The 18,341-nt window shown below is 36.5% G+C and overlaps 1 protein-coding gene across 4 annotated transcripts in view; it reads right to left on the bottom strand.

Moving 5' to 3' along the window:
- The window catches only part of NRXN3 (neurexin 3), a 1,203,771-nt gene that overhangs the window by 39,256 nt on the left and 1,146,174 nt on the right, over positions 1–18,341 (bottom strand). The gene's annotated exons all lie outside the window — the stretch shown is intronic.

The following is an 18,341-nucleotide window of genomic DNA, read 5'->3' as shown; positions in this document are numbered from 1 at the left end:
ATAACAAATTACAAATTAGCATTCCTGCAATGCCGGATGCAGAGAATATCCACAAATAATTTGAAAATTAGAACTGCTGTAAAAAAAAATAAAAAGACAATAAAAAGCTACTTTACCAAATTGGTGTGATAGAGGAAGCCATGTAATGGCATTTGGCAGAGGATGCAGAACAAAACAGCTCAGTAAACAAATAAAATTGTGACAAGGGAGGGTCATAAAGCTGACTCTGACAAATGAAAAATAAAATCAGATTTTTAATGGCTACACATACAGAGGTTCACCCTTTACAAGTACTGCCTGCCTTGTTTAAGACATGGGTTATGGGATCAGAAATAACTTAAGAATATTGTTAATTTTCCATTTGAATCCTCTGGACTACGCATAGATGCTATCAAAAAGGAACCTTCACGGAAGAAGGAAGCAAATATTTAAAAATCTACTATAGGTAAATGAAAAATGCACGACATGATGATACACTTTTAACAATTTAATGAGCAGCTTCTGACAAATTCACACACTAAGAAAACTGAGGGTGAAAGAAGACTTCAAAATAGAAATGAAAATACCTTAGCAAGTCCTCCCATCTCTTAAAATTAAGTGTGGAAATTCCTGCTAATGTGGATACTGGGAAGTAGCTGCTTTTATCTTTAAACAATCCTGTTGTTTGAGTAGATATGCTCCAGGCATTGCACTTGGACCATTTGTTTTACCAGCTGCTTCTAAAAATATGTTCAAGATAGAAACCTTCTCTGCTTCTTTGGAAATTGCTTTTGTCGGGAGCTCTCTCCCCCTTCCACAAGGGAAAGGGTAAAGATATGGAAAACAACATCTGCTGAAAGATCTCACAGCTCAGGGGTGGGCTGCAGCCGTCAGACTCACGTGAAAAAATAAAAAGAAAAAAGAACCCCCGAAGACCCCCAATAAACTCAATGACTAAAGAGATGGCTGCCTTCTCTTGGATTAAAGGTAATCAAATGTTTTCATTCTTTAATAAAATCTTTGCAGCCACAGTGACAGATGTTCCCTACATGGAAGAGAGTCTATTTTCTGGACATCCTATCAAGGGAGCGAGGGGAGAGGGAGACGGAGGTAGAGAGGGAGGGGTGAATGTAAAGATTTAATTACTCGTTTGCAAGTGTATGCTTCTATCTATTACATGTAACCAGCAAATGTCCAAATAGGGAGTGTTCAAGCATTGAGGACGTACACAGCACCCAAAGGCTGGGTTACAGAATCAATCACATTCCCAAGTGCTTGTTGAAGGCCACTTCACATCCCATCTGTGTGCCTGGTTTCCCAGAAGGGGTTTTAAATTTGCTGGTAATGGGTCATTTACAGGATACCTATGCGCCCACTGCTGCTGTATTACCACCTGGTACACCCATGGACCATTTGTTAGTGGATGAACAGGACTGACCTGAGGAAACTAATGTGTGCTCAGCTATACAGAACCTGCATAGCATCATCATCCTCCTCCTTGAATTCTTCCAGCAGTTTTCCTTGCAAGGCCATGCATCATAATTTAACTCATGAGTAAGGAAGAATTCACTTAAAAAAAAAATTACTTGTCCAGCAAAGTTCCTACAATTGTTCACAAGATTTCTGTTTTTGGCCTCCCAAAATAGCCTTTAAAAAAAAACATCTCTTGGGAGCAGGACACAACTATAAGAGGGACTTTACCTAACAAATGCAATCAGTGAAACCTAATTCTTTGTACCCTCAATGAACTTGAGACAATAAAAAAGTTTTAAAAAATTAAAAAAAAAATTAGCCCCATCCCTTCTCTCCAATTGCACATGTAATGTACATTGTATACAGATGTTTTGGAGTATGAACAATAAAATAAAATTCACCTAGAGATAATCTCTGTGAAGTCTGTAATGGATAAGACAATTCTTCCACCATCCTCAGGATATTAAACCTCTGATTTCCAAAGAGCATTCAAAAAACATGGTGTGGCTCCTTATTAGGCTAAATAAGGTGTAATATGTTCAGTACTTAGATAATAAATTTCACGAAGCAAGAGATTATTGGTATACACAATCCAAGACACAAGAAAAGCAAGAGGAGGTGGGCAATTGCCTTTGGTGTAGATCCCATGCCTTATTTGGGCTGGGACCATAGCATTTGACCTTCTCTTGGCACAAAGATGGATCACATTAGTTTAAACGTAGGCCAACTCAATTTTCTAATTTAGCTATTTCTCTGTCTAGCTATAAGGTTTAAGATGAGAAATACTTTTTAGATTTAGCATAGAGGCTTATTTTTGGAGGCATACGTTATTTGCCACATAGTCCTTAGAAATTTGTATTTTTTCAAGTATGTTTATATTTATAAACTGATCTTGGCCTTCTATTAACATTTATCCTAGTTTTTTATTGAAATCTCCTATTTTGTGCCTTTAAGCTACCTCTTCTAAAAAGCTGAGATTAAAAATTATCTTATTATCCCTTGTGACCAATAGAATATAGAGGTACAGATTAATCGTTATTATCTAAGTAGCTGATGCTTAGAATAGTAACTTCCTGGATGTCAATAAAAGAAATAGCTTGATCTTAAGATCATCATTTTCAGTTCATAATAACATTTTAGAGGCAGAAAGTTTTTCAGCGTTCAATCTATTCAATCTAGTGTGGCACAGAGAATGCTTTAAACTTGGTGTTTTCTTTCTTTTTTTTTTTCCCCACAGACTTGAGTAAAACTTCAAAGAAAAAAAATTGAGGAAAGGCTGGCATATAGTTACCAGTTTTTATTCTGCTGATTAAGGGTGCTCATAAATAGCATCAGAACATTGCTTTTGTAATGACCTTGATTTAAACCATTGAAAATACATAGGATATAATGTCAGAATATAGGCCGTTCTGTAAATTTAATTTTGTGGGGACACTTGACTGTTCTTTTCTCATTTTGCCATGGATCGATGGACACTTTGGTGAAACTTGGTAGGAGTTTTGGATATGAACTTGAGAACTAGTGGTCTAGTTTGCCTAGTAAGTCATCCCCTGTGTGGGAAGGTGACATCACTGGAGCATATACTTGCTGACTGTGGACCACAAGTGTTTGGTCCTAACAAACTGCATCACTATTTGTCTGTAATCTCTGCCTTCCTTTGTGACCAACAGAATATAGAGTTGTAGATTTGAGCCGTAAGTGGGTCAATGACACTCTCTTTTGTGTGGCAACGGCGTCCAGCAGGGAAGATAATTTTGCACACATCCTCTGAATTCTCTGTTGGATGCTATCTTAGTTTAGAAGAAAAACCTTTGGGCTTTCTTGTTTGTTTTAAATTTGATACATAATATCAGCAAAATGGCATGAATTATAGATTTTGGACACCTGGGATTTAATTACAACTCTAATAGAAACCAGCTCGGTGACCTTGAGCAAATCAATTTACCTTTGTAGGCATCCGTTTTGTCCTGTAAACCAAAACCATGACAATGAACTCCAGAATTCTTAGGTTGATTGTTTTAAAGTTATATAAACTCTGGGAGTATAATAAAAGGGGGAAAAAAAGAGATGCAAAAACCTCTTAGCTTTAAGGGAGCTTGGAAGAGGAATTGCTCCATTTAGTTTGACACCCAGCGTCACCCAGGGATACCTTAGCCAGAAATTGTACCAAATCCTTCCAGTAGGAAGAAGTTATAGTTAAAAGAACTGCAAGAAACAGCATAAAAATCCTATGTGTCTCACAGGGCCTTGTTTGACCCTCACAGGGTCTCTTTATTTTTGTATTTTTTTTAATGTTTAAGTGACTTGAATGAGGGCACGTTCTCTCCAGTTCATCGGAATTCCCCCACTACTGCAGATGGCATCAAAGCTGGTCTACTTGTATCTATTCGTGTCCTGCAGCTGGCCCCAGGGGATGGAGTTTGCAACTGGCTTCATAGAGAAAGCTAGTAATGACTAAGCATAAACAAATAAACAAGCCAGAGGCAAGCCAGCTAAGCACATGGTAAAATGCCAGGTTATTACAAGCATAATGGGAGCTCCATTATGTCTTTCGAAGGCCATCCACAGTGCTTAACTTACCCTTGTTTCCTCTTTTTTTTTTTTTAATAATCTCTTTGATCTCACAGTCTTATTAAAACACTAATTCCAAATTAGGTTATTTTAAAGGCCAGGCCCTGTACCTCCTGCCCCCAACGCCTCTCCTAATGGCTCCTTCTTTTTTGCCTGTGTGCCTATGTTTTTCTCTTTCACTGTAGTTCAGAACCTTCCAACTGCAAGCAGAATACCACACTAGGGGGCCTTGCTAATGTAGAAAGCTCACAGTGCTATTGCTAAGGATCCTGCCTCCCGAAAGTTAATCTCGTGCTCCCTCTGGAGCAGGGACACATTAGACTCTAGGCTTCACAGTTTCCCCAGGGTTCATATATCAATCTTTGCTATGTATTAACCATAGATTCCCAAAGTTAAGATGCTAAAGAGGATAAACATTCATTTATAAAAGGAAATCCTTAAGTAACAAATGCCCTTTTCGCAGCAAATCTAAATACGGCTTTGAGCCTATATTTTCATAGCCTGCTCTTGGCTAATGGGCTACTAGGTGGTAGAACATGTTATTCACTGCAGGACACAGGATGCTCTTTCCTGCAGCCTACTGTATAATCCGTTACCTGTGACATTCGGAGGGCTACGAGATAGATAAGTGAACTTGTTCACAAGGCAGGAAAGAGTCCTATATTTTGTGCCCTCTGAATTCTGTCCTCCCCATTCACTGCCTGTGTCACCAAGGATGTTTTTCACACTTTTCCCCACAAAACTTATAACTCTATAAATCAAAGAGTGTGAGAAAGAAGAAGTTCTGAGCAGGTGCAGAGTCCTATCTCAGTAATTTAGAGATTTGTCAGCTGAGTAACCCACGCTAGTGTCCAGCCAAGGATTACTGGGATGGGACACAGTACGTGGGCTGGAGATGAAGGAGCCGCTGCCGGAGGTCTGCACACAGGGAGCCTGCCCCCCACACCTGGCCTGCAGAGGCAGAGAATTCTAAAGGCGGGTTTGCAAAAGGAAGGGCAAAACCTCTTTCCCCCAAATGCAGCGTGCAAGCAGGGTGGAGAGGACGCTGCTTTTGTTTGTTTGTTTGTTTTATCATGTTTCATGCCTGAGATATCGGCATATTTAAAACAAAGCTAGGAAATGTCCTTAAAGATGAGCTTTTAATGTCCTGTCTTATCCTACTCGGTAGAGAACTTCAAGTTTGTTAGGATTAGGTGTAAAACAGGCAAGAAGGTCTCCTGTATTTAAAACAAAAAAATCTACCCTATCAGATTTCTCTAGACTTGAGTAGGTAAAACAGTGAACTGTGGGCCAAACCCAGCTCAGTCTCCGCTTTGTAAATCAAGTTTCATTGCTCCACAGACACACTCAGTCCGTTATGTGTTATCTACGGCTGTTTTTGTGTTATTACAATCGCAGAATTGAGTAGTTAACACACCGACTGCTACAGGCACACAAAGAAAAATTTTCCCTGGGGCTATGGTGTTTTATTACAAAAACATAATTAAAACTTTGAAAACAAACCATCCTAAAATAGATATTAAAAGGCAATATAAAAACTTGACAATTAGCAATGCGAAAGGCAATGTGAAAACTCGGAAAACAGTTCATGTGGCAGCACACGCGTTAATGGCAGGGACTGTAAGACCTTCAACATCGAAAATAGTTGTTCTCGGATCCTTTACACAAAAAAGTTTACCAACTTGTGCCCTGGGTGGTTGAGCTGATAGATCTGAAGATTCCAATGCAATATTGCCAACTCTCATTTTCTCTCAGTAAAAAGGCATCTCCGTGCTTCAAAGCTAAGATGGGAGCAGAACCCTAAGACAGAAGGTCCTCAAACATGTTCAGCTGTACACACTTTCTGGCTTAAAATCTGGTGGCAGGACAGGTCAAGATGGACATGATTTGTAATGAGACCCTCAGATGCTTGGGTAGGCCATACTTTCCTTGGAAAAAAGATCCTAACAGAAGCAAACACAGTTTTAAAAGGACTCTTTAACTGTAAATTTGTGTCCTCTACAACAATTCCTTTAAAGATTCTTTTCTTGCATGGAAAAGCAAAGGCCCACAAAAGGTTTGTGTGTTTTAGGATTTTTTTTTTTTTTTTTTTAGAGATACATAAAGCAAAGAAATGAGAAAAAAGAAAGGAAGGCAAAACAAATGGGGATGATTTTCAGAGACTGTTCTAGAGTACCTAGATGAGAGGAAGGGTCTGAGCAAAGTAAGACATGCATCGGCTCAGGCACGTGTTCACTTTGGGTTTTTTCTTGCTTTCTATTAGCTATGACATCAAAAACACTGTGTTCTAAGGAACACAATTATTTCTGAAATAAAGAAAGACACAGCATTTAAGCTTTTACTAAGAGCCTCCATTCTTAGAATCCTAACATCAGTTAAGATTGTCTGATAGTATGTCTTGAACAGGACCGATAATAAGGAATGAGCTTGAAATCCCCAGTGCATAAATTATTATAATACATAGGGAGACTCAATAATACTCGATTATAATACTCAAGGGAGACTAATCTTACATCAGTGTTGGCATTTCTCTCCAGTATTGAAACCACTCCTCCTCCTAGGAAATCAGGGTAACCCATTTTAACCACAGTTCTTTGGATAAATCATAACTGAACAGTTTCACAATCCATATCAACCAAGGTTCTCAAGTCTTTATGCTACATGATGATTAACTCATTTAACAAGTATTTCTCAACCACTTGATATACTCAACACACAGACTTCCTTTCATTATTGTCATGAAGGCAGACAGCTAACTCATTTACAGGGCGTCCATAAAGTTTGACACTATTTTAAAGTGCACACGAACCTTATGGCCACCTGTGTATAGGTTAACGGAAAGCCAGTAACATATAAGAGACAGGAGAGCACAATGACTAGGGTGTGGGCGCTGGGGGAATTGGCTTGGGTTCAACACCATTTCGGCTACTTCCTTACTGTGTGACCTTGACAATTTGTTTGGGTCCTTGTACCTCATTTTGACTTATTTTTAAAATGGATATAATAGACCCTCATAGGATTCCTGTGATACCTAAAGAAGAATATAAAGTACCAGAGGTTTCCTTAAATAAATGCTTAAGGAATATTCATTGAATGAAGAAAACAAAGTTGAGGTACAAACCTACCGGGGAAAACCTAGAAATCACTTCAAAGGACTTTATTCAATATTATCTATGCCGCCATCGAAAGTTTACCACAGGGGCAACTCAACTTCACACCAAGTTAAAGGAAAATATCGCACTATCGCAAACCTGATCAGAGAATCAGAGAATCTATCCTGTGGAATGAGAAGGACTAAAAAGCCCCAGAACTTTCCCTTTTAATTCCTAGATCTCTCGAATTCTTTCACAAAGCAGTGATTAAGTACCTAACAGTAAAATGATCATTTCAAAACCTGTGGTTGTTTTCTGCAAGACAATGGTTTTCATGCTGTTTTAAATGCTAATATACTAGTTTACTCTATGAGAAAATGGTGAAGCAAAGGGCACTGACATATTTCACTGTGCAGTTTGTTAATTAACACATGCTGAATACTGTAACTAAAGTTCAATATGGTTTAAAAGTTACAAAAACATAACTGAGTAATGGAAATATGCTGTGGATTACAGCTGTGTGGTAAGACGTGCATCTGTTACTGTCTTTGCAAAGCTCAAGAGACAGAATTTGAAAACCTAACATATATCCTGTTCAATTTCGGCGTGAGTAGGGAAGAATATTTGACAACTCAATTTTGAGGACACAAAATTAGTCAATTACTCGCACAAAGACACAGGCATAATTTTTGTGGCATTCACAAAAACTCCAGAGTACCAGGAGTCCTAGTTTTGTTTCATTGCTTCATTTTGCCACTTACCCAGCCATAATGCATTTAAACTTCATTTTATCTATGGCACTAAAGCAAGGACTTCCTTAGGACAAGGAAACTGTAGTCATGTTAAATACCACAAAGGATCATGTGAAAATTCCAAAACTTAGTGCTTTAATAAATGTTTCAGAATGATTCTGTCTGCTGCAGAGGAAAGAAAATGTATCCATTTTTAAACAGATTTAGGTTTGAATTTTATCTCTGCCACTTACACGTAGGTATGTGCCTTTACAAAAGCATACTTTCTGAATCCCAATTTTCTCAATTGTAAGATGGCCCCAGTAGTTTCTATCTCATAATTACTTCCAATGAGATTTAAAACAAGATAGTGTGGTCTCATGCACCCAGGCCAAGACCTGGAATATGAGAGCCAGTTTATGATAGCTGATTGCTACATTTTGGGGAATCTTGTAAGCCAGTTGTTAAAAACCATTTTCAAAAATGAAAATGTATACCAACACCTTATATTAAAAACAACAGTAATAAAAACTCCAAACTCAACAATTTCTAATTATCTTAATATTATCTATACTCTCAGAGTTATTGATATCTATGGTGTTGGTTGATGAACAAATGACATAATTGTGTGCTGGTGAGCATCATTTCCCAATTCTGAGTTTTGGGCTGTCATATTGGTAACTATGATGTAAATATTAATAGTTTATACTACAGAAATTGGCAAGTACCACGGTTAGAGTTGTGTGTGTACACTGATTTGCTAGCTGTTATATACATACCAGGAGGCTATGATTGCCTGGCTCATAATCAATACCTCTTCCTTTCCTCTTCCTTTCTTTCATTTCTCCTACTTCTTTCTCACCTTCCTTATTTTACTTCCTTCCTTCATCAGAGAGTACTTCTTAGTCCACAGAGCCCACTCAATTCCTCATCCTCTGACTTTGCCTCTTCACTTTAATAGAAACCGTGGTATATGTACAACAAGGAATACTATAAAAGATGGAGACTTTATAACTTTTGTATTAACCTGGATAGACTTGGAGAACATTATCTTTAGTAAAGTATCATAGGAATGGAAAAGCAAGTATCCGTATCCGAAGTAGTCAATGGTAATATGAAGCCAGGTGATGTACTAATACATGACACACAAGAGAAAAACTCAATTTCATTCAAGTTGGAGGGAGCAGGGAAGGGAGGGGGATTGGAGTGCTCTCACCTAACAGGCACAATATAAAGGTATAATGCACAGGTCCTGGGTGTGGGACACAGCTACAACAGGGACTTCACCTAACAAACACAAACCTAATTGTACCCTCATGTTAAAATGAAATTAAAGACATAAAAAAGAAGCAAATAGCTACCTTGGCATGACTAAAACATGTCATCTAAAAACCACATAGGCTTTCTCCTTTCCAGATTAAAAATATGGACTTTGTAGCATAAAACAATCTTTATTCATCTATTATTGATTACTCATTGTATAACTATTTTTATATTCTCTTGCTCACCTTTTATGAGTAAGGAGGTAAAGTTGTTACAAAGTATCATTTTCATGCTATTAATATCAAACTAAGCAAATCCTTCCAAGCAATGCATCACATTGCCTAGACAATCACAGGAAATAATCTAGCATCTAGATAATTAACCGGTACCCTCTGCTTATCTCAAAATATTCAGATTCTACTCTCAGAACGAAAACTATTATATATGTCATGTTCTTTCAAATGGGGAAAGAAAGAATTTAAACCTAAGTCGAAGTGTTGGCTCTCTGATGCTTCCATGAATTAAAAAATAAATAAAATATATATCACATGACTCAGAAAGATCAAAAGACAATCTTACCTCGAAATACGCACGAGGTGGGACCAGTAATCTGAACATTGTTTCCCTTTTCTCAGATGCCTTGTTGAACACATTTATATTTTATGTTAAAATACACAGACATAAATAAATTGTATAATAAAACATAGGCAGATTTCCACAAATTCCTCACCAGTTCAGGATCAGGCACAGCAATACAGCAGAATGTGTAATGCTGTCTCACTAGTATTTCCTGAAAAAAATCTATTGCAGGAGTCCTGAAACTACGGTCCGCGGGCCACATGCAGCCCGCCTAGGATATTTATATGGCCCGTGGGTATTTTTGCCACCGCTGCCTGTCCTGCTTAGCAGCCAACTCTGTCTTGGGGCTGCAGTTGGGCCCTCCAATGGTCTGAGGGACAGAGAACTTGGCCTCCTGTTTAAAATGTTTGAGGACCCCTGTTTTATTGATTTGTTCCTGAAAGTGAAGTTTCTAACTAGAAGATTGATAATTTATGGAAAATTCTTTGGAAATAAGCTCTTATGTCAAGTCCCTTTAAGAGCAAGCCCACTGAATCACACCAAAGAAATCAACAAGGGTTTCTTATTGTTGTTGATCAGCTTGTTGGCTGGGCATAATTATTAGTAGTTTCTCATTGTAAGTTTTTCCTCCTTAAGATCAGGTTAAAAAGTGAAATTAATGACTTCCAGACACAAGCCACCGCTATCAGCCTCACAATTGGACTGAAATTTTGCTTTGTTGCTTTGTGAAGTTCCCTAGGGGTAAGGTTAAAAGTAGAGACAACAGGAGAGTGAGAAATAAAGGCAGAGGATTCCGAACCACATATTACAAACAGAGAACAGAATCACAGAACGGTAACATGACAGTGGACTCCAAGACAAGATGGCAAGACAGATGTGCCAGACGGGAGACACATGCTTGACTGCCATGCCAAGGAAAGAAAAACAGAAGAACAAAACCATACAGAGATGCTCAAGGGCAGCTCTGGGGGCTGCCATGACCCAATGGAAATCATAATAAAAACGAGAGCCCATGAAATTATAACTACAAAAGAATGTTATCCCACAACTCAGACACTGAACTTGCTGGGTTAGCCTGGATGTGTCACGTGGATGAAACACAAGATGGCGTCATGACAGCTCATGCACTGGTGATGGAGGCCATGGTTAGTTGATTAGCTACAAAAACTGTCACTGCATGCCACACAATGATCCTGGGCTTGTCCAGATGAAATGAAAGATACAAAAAAAAATAGTCTATATCTGCAATAAAATTCTTTTTATGCCATCTGAAATTTGTGGAGAGGGGTGTGTTTTTTTTCCTGTTTGTTTCTGTGTAGTTTTCTTTTCTGGCTCACTTGTCAGTTTTTGAGATTAATAACACTGCCATAAAGGGGAGAGAATAAAAGCAAGTGGTCTGTGCAGATAAGGGGGGAAATAAAAAGGAAAAAGGAAGGAAATAAAAAGAAAAACTATGCATAGGAGGAAGAAGGGAAAACACGGAATTTCATTCTTTTGCACACAACTTTCTTGGATTTTGTTGGGGTTTATTTTGTTTTGAGATAAATACTGGAGGGATATGCTGAAGGGGGGGGGCATTCAAGATTAGGATGGCAAGAAAAGATTTTTTTGCCTAGTTTGATTTGTATATCTATATATCTCTCAGTATTTAAAAATAATGATTATAATTACTCATAAAAGTATAGCAATGAGTTAAGAATAGCCATAATGACCAAAATACTAAATATGAATCAAAACGAAAATAAAGTAAATTGAACCACCAAAAATTCATGCGGCACAAGATGAGGTGAAATGACAGAAAAATGTTCTTTAAATATATACAAGGTATATATCTATTTATATATATACACAGGAATGTGCATATACGGATAGATATATCTGTATAATTTTTTCTTTCCACCCCTCCCAAGGGTAACCAAATTATGAAATCACCATTATAATTATGATAAAGAACAAAACAAATCCTAAAGAAAAATTAACATGCTTTTCCGCCAAGTTAAAACAGTATCATGCACGTCTATGTTGGCTGATGCTGGTTAAGAATGATGGCGTGAATTTCTGTGTAAACACATGACTGATGGTGGGGGCTATTGTTAATCTCTGCTTACATTCGTCTGACATCATTTATACTGTGTCTACATATATATGGAGTAACAGGTATCACATACAGGGTGGACATAAAGTTCGTGTGCAATTTAAAATAGTTAAACAAAGTAAATGGCACACAAACTTTATGAGTACCCTGTATTTAGTATATTTCTTTGCTATATATGTATATATATACACACAGTACATACACTTGGGGCTTATGGGAGAAAAAACATAAGAATAAAAGCAATAAAAGAAAACTCATAAAAACTTCTCTTTTAAAACCCAATCCCTCTTTATTTATTTACTGGGGGAGGGGCTTGCTTAATGACGTCATTAAGCTCACTCCTTATCTACGACTTGCACTGGCATTTGGAATCAGGAAGTTCTCATGAGTTTGGCTTAAAATTCTCCCTCCAAGATGTCCATCCTTAGTTTACTACCTAAAAAACGAACGAATAACAAACAAAAAATAACCCTGGTCCTTGACCATACTGTGTTAATGAAGTTCAAAGAAGAGTTGGTACTAAATTGTACTTATTTTTCAAATATAATAAATGAGAAATTCCACGTCCCCTGACTAAAATACAGGAGGATGTTCTTTGGGGTTACAACTGAATCCATCACTGGTTGGCATCATCTTGTGTGATTTTTCTTGGCTCTCCTTGTATAGGGAACGTTATTCACTGGGTTGGAATACTCTCCTGAGAGTGTTGATAATATTCAAGGCCATTTCCAGTTTCTTCCCTTCCTTTTCCATCTTTCCTTTTATTCCTCTTATTTTTATGTGTCTTTCCTAATACCCTGTGAACTTCAGAAAGGCATCTGGTCTTACTTATATTTGTTTTTCCAGCACCCATTCCAGGGCCTACACATACATGTAGTAATTTCTCAAAAATGTTACGTAAACAAGTGATTTATTATACTTTCAAGTACCAGTTACACACTGGGCTCCTTACCATACCAAAAAATCTTGGATAAGGGAGTTAAATGGAATCTGCTTTCATTTTTATCATTTTTGTTATTAAACTTGTTATTGTTATGAAATCCATAATAGCGTTCAATACCTGGGTCACATATGTTATATATTCTATCCCTGAGCTATCAATTTACTAAAATACTATAGCTATTTCTTTTTCTTTCTTTTCTAGTCTTATATTTATCTTTTAACTTTAATTTTCAGAGCATTTCACCATTTGGGATCTAAAAGGCACATCGTTACCTCCAAGGGCTTAAAATTAACTTGGGGGTGGGGTGGAGATAGGTTATTAAAAAAGTGATATGTGTATAATTTAAGTAGGTTAAGGAATTAACACAGGAAATATGCCATTAAGCTGAGAATATTATACTCCCATGTGCATATTCTACTATCGATCAATAAAGGCAATAGTCTAATATAAAATACCCCAAGTTTAATAATTTATAGATTCATAGGCTCCATCTCTGTTTCCAAGTTTACTAAACTAAAATCTCTGGTGCATAAACTTGCATTTTTAATGAACTCTTCACATAAGTCTTAAATACGTTGAAAATCTGAGAAACTCTGCATGTAACTGCTGGTTATCTGCCTGCCCACTAAGTCTTTGATTAATATGAAATAAAATTATATAAGTCAAAATAACTGATGGGATTTAACCTAGACCAAAATATGTGAATAACTGTTTGCTTTTGTGTAACTCCAATGTAAAAATGACTAATGTCCACAGCCAATGATCATTAAATAATTAAGTAATTTTCCATCTGTTCATAGTCCTCTTTCTAAAGCTAAAACATTTCTCTCTGATCAGTCCCATTGTTTCTTCCTTTTAACTGTTTTTATGTGGATCTGAGATCTTCAAGGTGAAATTTTGGCCCCTGTCCTACTCAAACATTCCTATTACCTTTTATGTAGACATTTATTTTATCAGTCTTGAGTTTCCGTATAGAAAAATCTTTCTAACATTCAGTAAATAACTAAGTAATAATCTACTTCTTTGTAATAAATATGCACAGGTTGCTAACTCGTCAAACTTCCTGGCAAAACTAATGACAAAAGGTATTTCCATAAGCAGGTAAGGTTACAAACTTCCTAGTGAAGGCCAATAGTCAGCATATTCACTTTTTGTCATCTATATAGATTGTGATCAATAAGGCCGTATTTCGCCTCATCTTTCAAATTGTCTTAACACGTCAGCGTCCTTGTCTACTGTGATCTAGCAAATAAAAACATGATAATTTGGTGAGCTTCTAACAACTCAGTGCCAGATTCTCATCATATACATTCCTTACATAGATATCAAACACTGATAAAGACTAAGCAGCCAGTTCTGGCTGGAAAGTACGAATACAGACACGCTTTGGTGTTATTGCTAAATTTAAATTCCACCCAATCTGAGTTGGGTGTGATAGTGGGGCTAACCATGAGGAATGAGGGGGCCATAACACAAAGTACAGATGGAATGCTGTAGATGTGAGAAGTAAAAGGCATATGAGAACCACTACTGGAATAGTATTTTATGACCTCTTATTTCTGCCACTACTCTAAACATCTCCCTCCATCCAAACATTAGGAAAGTTGTTAGCACTGTCCTATTGATGAACGGATGTGTTTCATCTCAACTTCCTTTTACTGTCTGCCTTCTGGTGAAAATGTTGTCCCTAGAGATTCGGTCAAAGGACATTTAACAAAAGTCAAGGCAGAAAAACTGGTTAATTAACAATCAGAACGATGCACCCTTGGTTAACACTTGGATGAATCAATATAGTTAACTACTGTCATGTCCATTTCTCAAGTGTAAAAGGTATTTCTTTTTATTTGTTTTCTCTGCTCTGTGAGCCCTGCCTCTAAGACTTTTAATAAATCTTGAGACTATGCATATATAAAATTTAGCAAGTTGATAGTTTTTGATTATACAAAAGCTAAGCTAAGAATACATTTGGTTTGATGTTTATTTCTGTTTCCAAAGACAAAAATACTAAGGGGGAGCCACAGGGCTCAGGGAGAGAAAAGAGATGGAACGTGAATTTTATCATCGTCTCTGTACTTCATTCTCTGTACTTCATTCCCTCATGTCAGGTCACAAATGTGAATTTACTGAAGATATTAATTGATATTTGGCTTCCATCATCTCACAAGGGAATCCCTTTTCCTAGTGGTTATTTGAACACACCCCAGCTTATCTATCTTTCTTGTTGGATCTACAGAAGGAAGGAGGACAATAAAATGTGAGTTTCCTGCACATTTTAAGAGCAATAGGTGTGCATCTGGGAAGGAAAGCGTTTCTATACAAAGAACAAATCTAAAATATTAAATAGATACTGAAAGGACACAATTAACATTGGCAAATTAGGAGTCATAATCCCAACCCTCACTTTTAAATAGTTATTTGGGTATTCTGATTATTTTCATTTGATAGTTTCATTATAAGTTATCATTTAAAGGTTCAATTCTGAATTGCTAAAGAAAATATTCAGAAAATGCTATCATACCTGCCACTCACAAAAGGATCTATCTAGTTCCTAGGAAAAGAAAGGGATAGAGAAAACCAGAAAATTCTTGTTGTTAAAAAAATGTAGGCTTCGTTAGGACAATATTTATTGTATGGAATCATAGACTGGAAATTATTCTACAGGTATTATTTTAGCTATTTAAAGTAATTTTAAGTTTAGGATATAAAAAATAATCTCCAATTTTAAGATCATGAGATATTTTGAGAGTGATACAAATTCCGTCAACAAATTCTAATTCAACTTTTACCCTGTGCCCTGTTCTAATGGTTTAAGACTTTATTTATCCTCTTTTATATGTCTTACTGTAAAATACACAATGGAACTTTGATATGCATTGGATTTGAAAGGTTTTTAGGCTACTTCCTGCTAAACTCCAAAAATATTTAAGTGTTCCTAAATATGACATGACTAAGCCACACTAAATCACAGTGACCCCCAGTGCTCAAGTGGACTCTGAGTGGGAAAGGCCATTGATTACATCTGATTCAAAACCAGAAGTTTAGAAATCTATTTTGATTTAAAGAAAATTAAATCAGAAAGATCATTTCATTTACAACTCGATGCCCACATGAAGACAAAAATTCCTGAATTACATCATATGTCAAACTGCCCAAATTTCTGAAAGGTGAGAGGTTCATGTGGATATAAATTAATTAAGAAGTGACCTGTAATGTCAAATGTCTTATAACTGAGACAGGTAGAAAAGAAACTTACTAACAAAGTGAAAAAAGATAAGGTAACTAGTATGGTAGAACAAGGCGCAGACAATTAGCCAAATATAGTATATTTCCATCAAGCATCAGGTCTAGAAAAGTAGGAAAATTTTAGAAACAGAGACAATGAATTAGGGTGCTCAAAACTAGGATTTTAATCTCAATATTCACATGGAATTGTGGGACTTAGAATTTGTCACAGAGTTATGTAAATGTCACTATTATCTGTTTCTGCTTGGGCAGTATGGACCTTCTTTTCAGGGAGTGAAAACCAAGGTCTGGAAACTGGTTTCTAACTTTGATCTGTATTTTTTTTTTTTTTTTGAATTTATGAAAGCTACAAAGATATTTCCAAAGTGATGCACAAGAAGGCTTGATGGCTGTAAGTAGGTATTTCTCATCTGTGTCTGTCAGATCCCTGGGGCAAGCCTCTTCACTCTCTGTTATCAGTAGGAGTATTTATCTACTTCTTGCATTAAATATTCCTCTGAAATATTGCTCTGTGTATCCAAATCACTCACCAAGAATACTTTATGGAGCAAATAAATTTAGAAAAAAAGAAATGCTCACTCTTCAGATGTGATGAATTGCATCACCCCAGGCAGAGGGGATCAATACCTGTCTGTTAGAGTTAGCAGCTTCAGGGTGGGGGCTCTCTCTCACTTTATTTATCCCCTTCCATGCTTCCTTGCAGAACACAACACATTGTTTTAAAAACTGTTATCTCCCCACCCAACTTATGTCATTGAAGAAACATTGGTGTTGAATTTCTGTCCACTGCTTTTCAATCAGATGACAGACCCAGCCACTAAGAGGAAAATGGACTTAGTTTGAGGAAACTGAAGTTTGAGCCTATTAAATTTCAACATGAATAGCAATATATATCTATAGCTTGGAGAGCGGTGGAACTTGTATATCTGAATCTGAGATCTGGAAAAGTCCTTTGCCTTATTATGGATGACTTTCTGAGGGAGGAGGCCCTTGGAGTATGTTGGTAGTATTTTGAAATGGCCAGCCCTTGATTTTTATAGGACTCAAAATTTAAAGATTTGGTAAATATAATATATTTATATATATCACTGCTAAGAAAGGAAGAAAACTAGAGAAAGGATAAAATAGAGAATCTTAATTAAACTCTAGGGATCTTAATCTATTGGCCACAAAATCAGTTGATTTAACATATATCTTGGGGATATCAGATTCCCATATGAATCTTTAGTATCTAATACATATCTAACACACGAGTTGGCCCTCAAAAAATATGCATTGAACTGACTTATGTTGGAGAGTTAACGTAGATAGCAAAGCTCTTTATTTTTCAACAGCTCATTTATAAAAATTATTAGAATAAGAAGGGACTCAAATATATAGATATATTATATTCTGCCTGAGTGCCCAGAAATAGTTGAGTGAATAAACAGATGAATTAATTAATTAATGAAAACTTAGTGTTCAAGTCCTGATAGAGATTGGATAATCTCTCTTTTAGCACATAGAGATTATTACTCACTAGCCTAAAAATATCTGACTGACCAGGTCACATTTATTCTCCTTGTATGTAGCTGAGCTCCCAATGGAATAGATTACATTCCAGAAGAGAAAGACTCAACATGTTGTCAGTATGTCTCTGTGTAACACTAGAAACCCACAGAACTTCCTGGATCCAAAGCCACTTGCAAGAAACCAAGCAGTCAGGCTTCAGCAAAATTTGAAATCTTGTGAATCATTTGGGAGTAAAAAAATATAAGGTTTAAATTTTTGTTCTATTATTTTTCATGAAGCTTAATTTTTCTAGGATGAGCAAAAGAAAATGTTGAATGATTCACCTTTCCTTAAAGAAAAGGAAAAAAGAAATTAAAACAACTCAAAAGACTCAACTAGAAAATTCTACTTATTTCTGTTAGCCTGTGAAGAAATAAGACCCTAACCCAACTCCAGCTTTTAATTTTATTAAACATACACAGAAATTCCATGATATCTGTTCTCTATTATATACATATAAAAGTTTAACTTATAGTAAGTCTCAAAACAGACGACTTGGGAAAAGTTGATAGGGAATAATCAGGGACTGCATTTGTCTACTGGACATTATCTAAATATAGCTCACTATAAAGAAAGACCATAAAACATCAAAATGTATCTTGGTACAAATGGGGAACACATTAAAGCTCCTGATGCCAAAGTCTTCTCGACTTCAGCACAGCAGATACATTTTGAAGCATTGCAGCTGTTGACATGGTATGCTACAGTACTAATTTTGTGTTAACTATATTGTATTGTTGCATAAGTTCTCTAGACACACAACGAACAAAATTAGTATAAATATAATACCATGTTAACTTCTGTTGAAATCCCATGGAATG

This window comes from Otolemur garnettii, unplaced genomic scaffold, assembly GCF_000181295.1.
Source record: "Otolemur garnettii isolate 467f Iridium unplaced genomic scaffold, OtoGar3 scaffold00020, whole genome shotgun sequence".
Lineage (NCBI taxonomy): Eukaryota > Metazoa > Chordata > Mammalia > Primates > Galagidae > Otolemur > Otolemur garnettii.
The sequence above is the reverse complement of the archived record's forward strand: the minus strand, read 5'-3'. Positions and strand labels throughout refer to the sequence as shown.